Source organism: Oncorhynchus clarkii, chromosome 7 (assembly GCF_045791955.1).
Source record: "Oncorhynchus clarkii lewisi isolate Uvic-CL-2024 chromosome 7, UVic_Ocla_1.0, whole genome shotgun sequence".
In the NCBI taxonomy this organism is placed as follows: domain Eukaryota; kingdom Metazoa; phylum Chordata; class Actinopteri; order Salmoniformes; family Salmonidae; genus Oncorhynchus; species Oncorhynchus clarkii.
In genome coordinates, this window is record NC_092153.1 from 60621556 (window position 1) to 60634291 (window position 12736).

The window sequence follows — 12736 nt, forward strand, 5'->3', positions numbered from 1 at the left end:
AGTTTGAGCCTCCATGCATTTTGTACTATAAAAGCTATGTGTAATTTCTCATAAAACAAGGACTAATCAAAAACAACTTAAATCCAAGAATGCATGTATGATTTTGCAAAAATGTTCTTTAAAGTAAAATGATTGTACTTGTATCTCCTTTCAATTAAAAAAATGAAATAAAATGCGACCGCATAAATAAAAAATAACACTTGCTGACAAGTAAGCAAAATATGGATTTGTTATTCTAGTTACTTGAACATTTGTTTGCCTTTTCTCACATGCATTAAAATATGTCTGATCACCTGACAAAAGCAGCATTCTGGGACAGTGGCTGAGCTTAGACACGTCAAGGTAACCAACACGTCAGGGCAACCAAAACGGCAGCGTTAGCAGCAGGGTACAAAAAGACAGATGATCAGAAACGGCTAAAGGAAGAACAGTGGAGGGAAACGCTACGTAACAGTCAAAAATAAAGAAAGAAATGAATGCCCTTCAGAGAGTGCAGTTACAAAACCATTAAAGCACAAAACTCATTTTCTCAGGTTAGAAGGATTCATCTGTACTGACGTCTGACAGGGCCAGGAGGACAATCAAGCCCTTACATAAACCACATGAGGAAATGCTGCGAAAAACAAACATACCTTAGACCATTAGTTATCCCATCTCCTTTCTATGTCCATCCACACAGCTGTAACTAAGACACTTGTCCTCTGGCACCACAGTCCACTGAAGGGGTGCAGATTGGTGACCTTCTCAGCGAAGGTGTCACACATCTTCTCACAGTATACCTGGTCCGTCCCATCGTTAGCATCCTCTGACCTGCCGTGACATGGGAACTGGGCACACCCACAGCCCACTATATGGACGCATTCCCAAGCCTGGAATCTTCAACATCGTCATAATCATCACATCTCACCAGTAATCAGTCAGTCACTCATTCTCAGTCGCTTCAACAACACTTTGATTACGCTATTTTAACATCACATGAGACCTACACACCTTAAGGATAGAAACAAACATATATTGACCTGCGTTACATCTTACGGTATATACACCATAAAACATTGTCTGTGCAAGAAAGAAAACAATTTCATGAACATAGTTTTCTGAGAAAATAATATGGAAATAAGTTGCCATTCGGTATTGACATTTTACACGTGTTGTACACAAATCGTACTGTATTATTCCTGTCTTACACCCCTGCAGACAAAACTGTCATCAAGACAACATTGGTACGGACTTACAAAACTGAGTTCGCCTTCCCCTGCTCAAAATTAACAAACAAAATTAAATAGAACAATGTTTTTTTCTCTATACAATTCATACAAAACAAATTGCTCCAATTATGTTTTTCTTCTAATAGTTTTTCTTCTTCCATTTCCTTGTGCACAGAGGTAGTGGCTATTTAGGTAAAGGGACAAAAATAGTAAATAAAAAATGTATTCTATAAAATGTTTTTGTTCATTTTTGACCAGAGGAATCGTAAAAGGACAAAATATAATACTGCAATCACATACAAAAAGGTGGATTTTTGTACAATTTATACAGTGTGCACGCCTTTTCTGTTTATTTTCTTTCTGTTTTTCTTTCAAAGGCAAAAAGAGGGGTGTGTTTGGAATGTTATGCCCCAGGCTAATAGACAGTTTATGCTAGCGGGTCCACCGGGGGCTCCTCATCCCCCCGTGACAGAAGCTCCTTCTTCTCATCTGTGCTGGCCAGGGAGTTGCGGCTGTTGTGGGCTCCCATGTACAGGGTGGCGTACACTGGGTTGGTGAAGTTGGTGGGCTGGGAAGAGACCAGGGAGGACCATTAGATCAACTAAATACATGGTAGTAGGTCTGTGTTTGTATGTTGCCTCATTTGTGTCCGTTTGCTTGTGCAGGTATGTGTGACATGGTGCAAGTGTCTGTGTGCTTGTTTGTATTACCTTGTTTACCTTGTCTGGGTCCAGTGTGAAGTCTGAGTCTAGAAGATCCCCGGCATCGTCGTCTGGCTCACCCTCGTAGATCTTGTACGCTGGGTTTCCTATCTCTACGTTCATGGCCCCGTTAGTCATCCTCTGGTGCTGGAAGCCCTTGGCCCTGCAGATACAGAGGTGAAAGGACATGATCACTTAGACACGGACAGGTCCTGAGTACGTCCACACAGCGCGGGCAGCGACATGGCCACATCACGAGGGTCAGTGCTCACATCACTGTCACGGTAACCCAGGAAGCAAATCCAGCATTCACCTAGCTAGTATATACTACAGGACACACTGGTCCTGGAGAGGGGTATGTAACAGTATCAAGTAAGCCAACATTACACACACCCTGTAAGTGGTACTACTGAATGCCTACTTCAAAGACACAAGCAAGGTCAAATCTATCGATGTCTTGGACAGAAATCCACGTTGTTGTCTGTTTGGAGCATTACCATATTGGTTCAAACCATGGACTTGAAGAATGAAGAGAAGTAACAAATCAACCAACAACCATTGTAAATGCTGGATTTTTCATGTTGCATTTTCCAAATCGTGGCTTGGAACAACGCAGTCAGAGCGTCCTCTCTCTCAGTATGATAAATACAGTAGCATTCTACACAACCCAATACAGTACAGCATGATGGAACACAGCATGGGGTCCATTAAGACATCCTGGGGCCATAGACTGATCCATTCCTCTTCAATAGATAATTCCTGTTACACCCCTAGAAGTATAGTAGGTGTTTTGGAGAGGGCAGACCAGTCCTGAACAGGTATTTAGATCAGGAGAGGGAGGGGCAAGCTGAACGAGAGGGACCCCTTAGGCACAACAGAGAACGACATTAACCACAGGACTATACACTGCACAGCAAAAGAGAATGATGAAGAGAGAGATGGGACGCCATATTGAGTGAGAGAGGATGGAAAGCGTAACGTGGCAACCGTTACCGCGAGGGTCTGGAGAAGGACTTGCCCGGCCTGCCAGACCTGAGGAACAGAAGAGATGCAGTTACTCACAGCAGAGAGGGGTGGGGGGTGGGTAACCACATTTAAAATACTAAAATGCGGGACAAGGGGATGAGTTTGCGGTACAGTGTAGCCTACATGAATACATGTTCTTGGCAGCACTCCAAGCGAGATAACTGAAGTGCACAAAGCCTACTCTTTTGCCGAGTGAGCACCTTATTTGGTGATGCAGAAACGAGAGACCACATGTGTGGCTGTTTTATACGAATCTGGGAATATTTGGCCAAGTAAACATTTGTGGTTGGTCTCAGGGAATGTAAAACAGTTCGGAAGGGAGACTTTTAAAAACGGGATTGAGTGAAGTACCAGCAAATATGTTGAATGAGCAACTAATGAGCTTTACAAGTTTGATGAAATTACCTTATCTTTCAGTCTAATACGACTATTTACATCTGTGCAGTCAGAATATTCAATCTCATCAACGATTGGAGAAGTGTTTAACATCACCAGTACCACATACTTATTATATATATATATATATATATATATATATATATCTTGTCATAAGCGCAATGTGACTGCAAAAGATACAGATTGGAATGTCAATTCTGAAATTAATAGGAAGTCTGACTTACATGACAAATCTAACTTTTTGTGTAAAGTGGTGCTTTAAATTGTTAATAAAATATGGGACATGATTGTTTGATTGTGGGACGCACAATCCGGGACATGTGGTCACCTTAGGAGAGAGCGAGGGAGGGAAGAGAGAGAAAGTGCAGAGACAATAGGACGCAGCATTAAAGACAGCCTGAGAAGTAGAGAGAGCTTGATAGGGGGTTATGGTAGATATTGTCCCAGTGTTCCGCTAGTGCCCCGGTGTTGTATTGTCTAGTGTAACGTTCCTCACCCACTCATCCTCCTCCTGTACCAGAACACAGCTCCTCCCACCAACATAACCAACAACAGCAGCATCAACAGTGGGATCACTATGGAGGCAGCACCAGCACATGGATACACAGAAACAGTATACATACACAGTTGGGCAGGAGACTTCAGGTAACGTCAAGTCGATGTGCAGCCACAATAATATGTGTCAAATGTAGAGCAGCAGATCTTCTTTTTGCAAACCTTCAGAAAAGTTGAGGACAGTTTACGTACGTCCACCAGACTCTGAGGAGTCTACACTAGAGGCCACCACCTCACAGCGATGCCCCACCCAGCCTGCAGAACACCTGGGGGAGAGAGATAGACACAGACAGATGTAACCGCACAGTAACCAGGGTTACTATAATATATGTATGTGAGAGAGTGCGAGATAGAAAGAGAGAGAACTTACTTGCACTCTGGTAGGTGTGTGTGTGGGTTGACAGAGCACTGTCCATTAGCACAGTATTCATCACATGTGTAGCAGCTGAGCTGGACTCTGCCATTTGTGCAGCTACAGGACACACACAGGTAACAATAGGTTAGGAGGGTGTGTGTGTGTGTGTGTGTGTGTGTGAGTGAGTGAGTGAGTGAGTGACACTTACATGCAGGTGACCTCTCCTGTGGGCTGGAAGGAGTTGTGTGAGTGTGACACTTACATGCAGGTGACCTCTCCTGTGGGCTGGAAGGAGTTGTGTGAGTGTGACACTTACATGCAGGTGACCTCTCCTGTGGGCTGGAAAGAGTTGGTGGGGATACACTTGCCGTCACGGCAGTAGTGACACTTGTCCACCTCGCAGGTGCTGCCGCTGTACTGGGATAGACAGCGACACTGGCGCGCCCCGCTGGCACTCTGCAGACAAGTGCCTCTGTTCAGACAGTGGCCCTCGCAGCTACCTACTCACACACACACATACATGAGAGACAACTATCAGTCTGAGTATAGTGAGAACAAGGAGTCTTGAGATGGATATCAAAAGAGTGCCAGGCAGTTAACATTTTGTAGTCCTCCACTTCTCTAACTCAGTAGTGTTAGAGTATTATACTGCCAGCTGGTGGCAGTAGAGAGACAGTTTTAAATGTTTTGTTTATTAGGAGCCCGAATTAGCTGTTGCACATGCAGCAGCTATTCTTTGTGGGGTCCATACAAAACCTAAAATACATTTCAGTCATTTAGCAGATGCTCTTGTCCAGAGCAAAGTACAGTTAGTGCATTCATCTTAAAGGGCAATTCGGCCACTTTTCAACCGCATATTCCTTACCTCCACAGCACCACACCCGTGTGTGTCTACATGTGTGAAAATTGAGCATTTCCATATGTGGTTAAAAGTCCTAAAAAATGCTCACCTACCCCTAATCCTAAAGTAGGATTAAATGCTCACCTACCCCTAATCCTAAAGTAGGATTAAATGCTCACCTACCCCTAATCCTAAAGTAGGATTAAAATGCTAACCTACCCCTAATCCTAAAGTAGGATTAAAATGCTAACCTACCCCTAATCCTAAAGTAGGATTAAAATGCTAACCTACCCCTAATCCTAAAGTAGGATTAAAATGCTCACCTACCCCTAATCCTAAAGTAGGATTAAAATGCTCACCTACCCCTAATCCTAAAGTAGGATTAAATGCTCACCTACCCCTAATCCTAAAGTAGGATTAAATGCTCACCTACCCCTAATCCTAAAGTAGGATTAAAATGCTCACCTACCCCTAATCCTAAAGTAGGATTAAAATGCTCACCTACCCCTACTCCTAAAGTAGGATTAAAATGCTCACCTACCCCTAATCCTAAAGTAGGATTAAAATGCTCACCTACCCCTAATCATAAAGTAGGATTAAAATGCTGACCTACCCCTAATCCTAAAGTAGGATTAAAATGCTCACCTACCCCTAATCCTAAAGTAGAATTAAAATGCTCACCTACCCCTAATCCTAAAGTAGGATTAAATGCTCACCTACCCCTAATCCTAAAGTAGGATTAAATGCTCACCTACCCCTAATCCTAAAGTAGGATTAAAATGCTCACCTACCCCTAATCCTAAAGTAGGATTAAATGCTCACCTACCCCTAATCCTAAAGTAGGATTAAATGCTCACCTACCCCTAATCCTAAAGTAGGATTAAATGCTCACCTACCCCTAATCCTAAAGTAGGATTAAAATGCTCACCTACCCCTAATCCTAAAGTAGGATTAAAATGCTCACCTACCCCTAATCCTAAAGTAGGATTAAAATGCTCACCTACCCCTAATCCTAAAGTAGGATTAAATGCTCACCTACCCCTAATCCTAATGTAGGATTAAATGCCCACACCAGCTGAAATCATCCACTTTTTCAGCTGAAAGATGATGCCCATAGTTTACCCCTGATATTGCACAACGATTTAGGTCAATAAATCATTGTTTTAGTCTATGTGTAATATATTGGATTGTGTGTTTCATGCCGTGTGTTTCATTATAAGATGAATTATATTTATATCTGACGAGGGATGGCTTTAGTTCATTTGGAACCACCGGCAAAACATGTACATGTGCGGGCTCATTACTTCCTGTTTACAACCTGGTAGTTACTACTGCTTACTGCTGTCTGCAAATGCACTTAGTTCGATCTGGAGCTGTTGAATGAGCTGACGGTGAAATGGTGAGTAAGAAAATAGCTAATATTATTATGAGCTAATTTCGTTCACTTGGCTATAGTAAGCAGCCCGGCAAGGCACACGTCAACTGAACGATGTATAATAGGCGCATCACCTAGCTAACATTAGTGACATCAAAAGTGAATGAAGACGTGAAATGTCAACACGGCTGCGATACATCGTAGTTTCTAGAGACGTTATGCACGGCAGCGCTAAAGTAGCAGCAAGAGTTGGCCTATGGGTCACTAACTATATACAAGTTTGGCTTGCTAGCTAGCTATAGTATAGGTGACTGTGCGGTGAAGTTCCTTCAGGAAGTATTCATACCCCTGGACTTATTCCACATTTTGTTTTGTTAAAGTCCAAATTCAAAATGGATTTGTTTTACCCATTTACAAACACAATGACAAAGTGAAAACATGTTTTTAGAAATTTTAGCAAGTGTATTAAATTAATTACAGAAATATCAAATTTACACAATTATTCACACCCCTGGGTCACTGGGTGTTAGAATCACCTTTGGCAGCGATTACAGCTGTGAGTCTCTGGGTAAGTCTAAGAGCTTTGTACACCTGGATTGTATAATATTTTCACATTACTCTTAAAAAATATATTCAAGGTCTGTCAAGTTGGTTGTTGATAATTGCTAGACAGCCATTTTCAGGTCTTGCCATAGAATTTCAAGGCGATTTTAGTCAAAACTAACTAGGCCTCTCAGCAACATTCAATGTCATCTTGGTAAGCAACTCCAGTGTATATTTGACCTTGTGTTTTAGGTTATTGTCTTGCTGAAAGATGAATTCATCTTCCATTCGGTTACTTTTTTATTCTGAGAAACTCCAGTTCTTAACGATTACAGGCCTTTACATAACATGATGCAGCCACCGCTATGCTTGAAAACATGGAGAGTGATACTCAGTAATGTGTTGTATTGGATTTGCCCCAAACATACTGTAAAACATTTTGTATTCTGGACAAAATGTTAATTGCTTTGCCACATTTTTGCAGTATTACTTTAGTGCCTTGTTGCAATTAGGATGCTTGTTTTGGAATATTTGTTATTCTGTACAGGCATCTTTCTTTTCACAATGTCAATTAGGTTAGTATTGTGGAGTAACTACAATGTTGTTGATCCATCCTCAGTTTTCTCCTATAACAGCCGTTAAACGCTAACTGTTTTAAAGTCACAATTGGCCTCATGGTGAAAACCTTGAGCAGTTTCCTTCCTCTCCGGCTACTGAGTTGGGAAGGATGCCTGTACCTTTGTAGTGACTTGGTGTATTGATACACCATCCAGAGTGTAATTAATGACTTCACCATGCTCAAAGGGATATCCATGTCTGCGTTTTTGGAAAATCTCCCTTGTCTTTGTGGTTGATGCACTTGTCTTTGTGGTTGAAATTCACTGTTCGACTGAGGGACCTTACAGATAATTGTATGCGTGGGGTAAAGAGATGAGATAGTCATTTTAAAAAATCATGTCAAACACTATTATCATTAGGTGACTTGCTAAGCACATTTTTACTCCTGAATTTATTTAGGCTTGCCAAAACAAAGCGGTTGAATACTTGATTTATCAGTACTAGCTAATGCTACTTACTGCTTTTGTGTTACCAAACACGTCTCCAAAACTGCAAAGCTGTCTCCAAAACTGCAAGGTGTCTCTACAGTAACCTAGCTGTCAACGCGAGTGTGTGCTTGCTGGCCTATGTAATACAAAATGTTCCAAAGTCATAACAAAAAGTGCAAACTACAGTTCAGGTAAAGTTGTAAGGACAAAACATAATTATGTTTTAATTAGCTCGCAAGCTTGCTTTCAATGATGAGAGATTGAGTGTATATACAGTTCATTTGGAATGTATTCAGATTGAATACATAGAATAATAATAGAATACATAGAATAAGGCTCTAACCTAACAAAATGTGAAAAAAGTAAAGGGGTCTGAATACTTTTCAAATGCACTGTAGCTAGTACAATTAATTAATACCTTAAGGACAACCATCTCTGCAGCCCTCCACCAATCAGGTCTTTATGATAGAGTGGCCAGACGGAAGCCACTCCTCAGTAAAAGGCACATGACAGACCGCTTGGTGTTTGCCAAAAGGCACCCAATGACTCTCAGACCATAAGAAACAAGATTCTCAACAACTCTTTGGCCTGAATGCAAAGCGTCACATCTGGAGGAAACCTGATACCATCCATACGGTGAAGCATAGTGGTGGGCAGCATCATGCTGTCACCACTGGAAGACTAGTCAGGATGGAGGCAAACCTTAACTTAGCAAAGTACAGAGATCCTTAATGAACACCTGCTACAGACTGGGGCGAAGGTTCACCTTCCAACAGGACAACGACCCTAAGCACACAGCCAAGACAACGCAGGAGTGGCTAGGGACAAGTCTTTGAGTGGTCCAGCCACAGCGCAGACTTGAACCCGATCAAACATCTCTGGAGAGACCTGAAAATAGCTGTGCAGCATTGCTCCCCATCCAACCTGATAGAGCTTGAGATGATCTTGGGAGAAAGAATGGGAGAAACCCCTCAAATACAGGTTTGGCAAGCTTGTAGCGTCATGCCCAAGAAGACTTGAGGCTGTAATCGCTGCCAAAGGTGCTTCAACCAAGTACTGAGTAAAGGGTTTGAATACTTATGTAAATTGGATATTTCCGTTTATTTTTATCTTCAAAAATTAGCTAACATTTCTAAAAACCTGTAGAAAAATATATATATCATTTTTTTCACTAAAGTATTGCACTGTCCCTTTACTAGCATCTCCGCTTTGGCAAAAAAAAAGAAGATAGTTGTATAATTAAGAACAGTATCTTGCAGGATTCAGTCATTGGAATTGTAAGAGTTGTTGCCCTGTCCCTTTCTCTGTGATGTCATTCTAATGGAATTCAGAAAGAACAAAACCCTGTTCTGAAACATTTACATGAAAAAGTACAACGTTATGGGCAAAGACCCAAAACATCCACATCAAATCTAATATTTTTCTTGACCAAATAACATAGAAAACAACCACTTTTTGCCTACAGGTTTGTTCCTGTAGAGTATGAAGAAAAACAATGCACAATACAGTAATTGAGTACATTGAGACATCAAGTGGTTTGTGATGTGGTTCAGTTGGTAGAGCGTGGTGCTTGCAACGCTACGGTTATGGGGGACCAGTACAAAAAAGTATGTAAATGTATGCACTCACTACTGTATATTGCTCTGGATAAGTGCATTTACTAAAATGTAAAAGGAATGAATAGGCCATTTCAGTTTTATTAACATAGAAATAAGTTGCATTTGCAAAGTATTTCAAGAAACTAGAAAACCAATCAAGCAAGTATTTTAATATATAAGTATTATCAGATTAACTGTTTTGAACATAATTATCGGACTCAGGTTACAAATGATGGTAAACACTCAGATAGAAATACATTTAGTTAAACCATTTTCACAAAAGTATTGCACTGATCCTTTACTAGTCCTGTATTAGCGGACCAATATAGACAGAGGTCTGTAGCATGGGCATTTTTTGATTTTATTCCTGCATCGTCTGTTAATTTCTGGTTGTTTATGTCCCCTTTATTTATTGTCTATTTAAACTTGCTTTGGCAATGTAAACGTGTTTCCCATGCCAATAAAGCCCCTTGAATTGAATAGATGGTCCTCTGCCTTATCCAAGCTAGCTGTGCTTCGTAAGATTAGCGATTAGCAAAGCTACCCTGACTTCTTAGTGTGTTTACAAGTCGCGGAATATGATGGTATGATGGTGCACACAGAGGAAGGTGGAGATGTGCACGCCTGATGAATCAATATTTAAGGAGCCAGACGTCGATGTTCGGAGGGTGGAACCAAACAGCAATTCCGCACTAGGACAGGAATTAAGTTGAAATAGTGATGGCAACTTCCTCTGAGAGGTCCTTTAAAACAAAGACGCATTTTTATTATCAAAACCTGCAATGAGTTTCTAGCCAGAGGGAGGGTATTTTCTTGCTCCCCACGACACCGCAAATCTAATAGTGTTTGAAAATAACGTTTTTTAAAATGTAACATTTGATGCCATCGGGTGTAACTGTATATTGTTTTATTAAAAATCTAAATGCTAACAGTTAGACAAGAACAGCGCAAGACAATATTCAATAAAAAAGACAAGACAGCGAGACAGCTGATGCTCAACACAGGGGCCCCTCAGGGGTGTGTGCTTAGTCCCCTCCTGTTCTCCCTGTTCACCCATGACGGCCATGCACGACTCCAACACCATCATCAAGTTGCCGATGACACAACAGTGGTAGGCCTGATCACCGACAATGACGAGACAGCCTATAGGGAGGTCAGAGACATGACCGTGCAAGGACAACAACCTCTCCCTCAACGTGATCAAGATAAAGGAGATGATTGTGGACTACAGGAAAAGAAGGACCGAGCACACCTACCTTTCTCATCGACGGGGCTGTAGTGGATTAGATTGAGAGCTTCAAGTTCCTTGGCGTCCACATCACCAACAAACTAACATGGTCCAACCAAGACAGTCGTGAAGAGGGCATGACAAAACCTATTCCCCCTCAGGAGACTGAAAAGATTTGGCATGGGTCCTCAGATCCTCAAAAGGTTCTAATGCTGCACCATCGAGAGCATCCTGACGGGTTGCATCACTGCCTGGTATGGCAACTGCTCTGCCTCCAACCGCAAGGCACTACAGAGGGTAGTGCGTACGGCCCAGTACATCACTGGGATCAAGCTTCCTGCCATCCAGTACCTCTATACCAGGCAGTGTCAGAGGAAGGCCCCAAAAATTGTCTGACTCCAGCCACCCTAGGCATAGACTGTTCTCTCTGCTATCGCACGGCAAGTGGTACCGGAGCGCCAAGTCTAGGTCCAAAAGGCTTCTACCCCCAAGCCAAAAGACTCCTGAACATCTAATCAAATGGCTACCCAGACTATTTGCATTGCCCCCCCTCTTTTACGCTGCTGATACTCGTTATTATCTATGCACAGTCACTTTAATAACTCTACCTACATGTACATATTACCTCAATTACCTCGACTAACTGGTGGCCCTGCTCATTGACTCTGTACCAGTACCCCCTGTATATACCCTCGCTGTTGTTATTTTACTGCTGCTCTTTAATTATATGTTACTTTTATTTCTAAACTTTTGGTGGGTATTTTTCTTAAAACTGCATTGTTGGTTAAGGTCTTGTAAGTAAGCATTTCACTGAAACGTCTACACCTGTTGTATTCGGCGCATGTGACAAATACAATTTGATCTGACAGACTCACGGTACTGGCACTGGTCCCCCAGGAAGTCAGCGGGGCAGCGACAGGTGGGCTGGTTTCCAGCACTGACCGTGCAGTTCCCTCCATTTTGACAGTAGTTCTTACAGGTGTGTAGGTTACAGTTGGGACCAGTGAACCCTGTCAGACAGCGACACAGACCGAGATGGACAGGATGAGAGAGGAAGAGGAGAGAGGAAGAGGGGACTTGGCCTCTGACATCAAACTAACGTCAGGACTGCTCATTGAGGGTAAAGTCGTTGACTCAATACACGGCTGCCTAGTTGTATTATTATTCTAAATGTCTCACTGTTTCTGGCTTAATGGTCTATTCTAACTCAAACAACCTCCTGTCAGGGTAGGGGTTTTCCGTAGCTCAGTTGGTAGAACATGATGCTTGCAACGCCAGGACAGTGGGTTTGATCTCCAGGACTAGCTATACTTAAAATGTATGCACACATTACTACTGTAAGTCGCTATGGAAAAAATCATCTGCTAAGTGTCATATACGGTGCATCTGGAAAGTATTCAGAACCCTTTACTTTTTCCACACTTTGTTACGTTGCAACGTTATTCTAAAATTGATTTAATTGTTCAGCCCCTCAAACTACACACAATACCCAATATGACAAAGCAAAAACAGGTTTTTAGAATTTTTTTGCAAATGTATAAAATAAAGAAAAACAGAAATATCACATCTACATAAGTATTCAGACCCTTTACTCAGTACATTGTTGAAGCACCTTTGGCAGAAATTACAACCGAGTCTTCTTGGGTATGACACCACAAGCTTGGCACACCTGTATTTGGGGAGTTTCTCCCATTCTTCTGCAGATCCTCTCAAGCTCTGTCAGGTTGAATGAGGAGCGGCAATGCACAGCTATTTTCAGGTCTCTCCAGAGATGTTAGATCAGGTTCAAGTCTGGGCTCTGGCTGGGCCACTCAAGGACATTCAGAGACTTGTCCAGAAGCCACTCCTGCGTTTTCTTGGCTGT

General features: G+C 42.0%; 1 pseudogene; it reads right to left on the minus strand.

Moving 5' to 3' along the window:
• Nucleotides 1-1359: 1359 nt before the first annotated feature.
• LOC139412643 (low-density lipoprotein receptor-related protein 1-like) overlaps nt 1360-12736 on the minus strand; it is a 42067-nt pseudogene continuing 30690 nt past the window's right edge.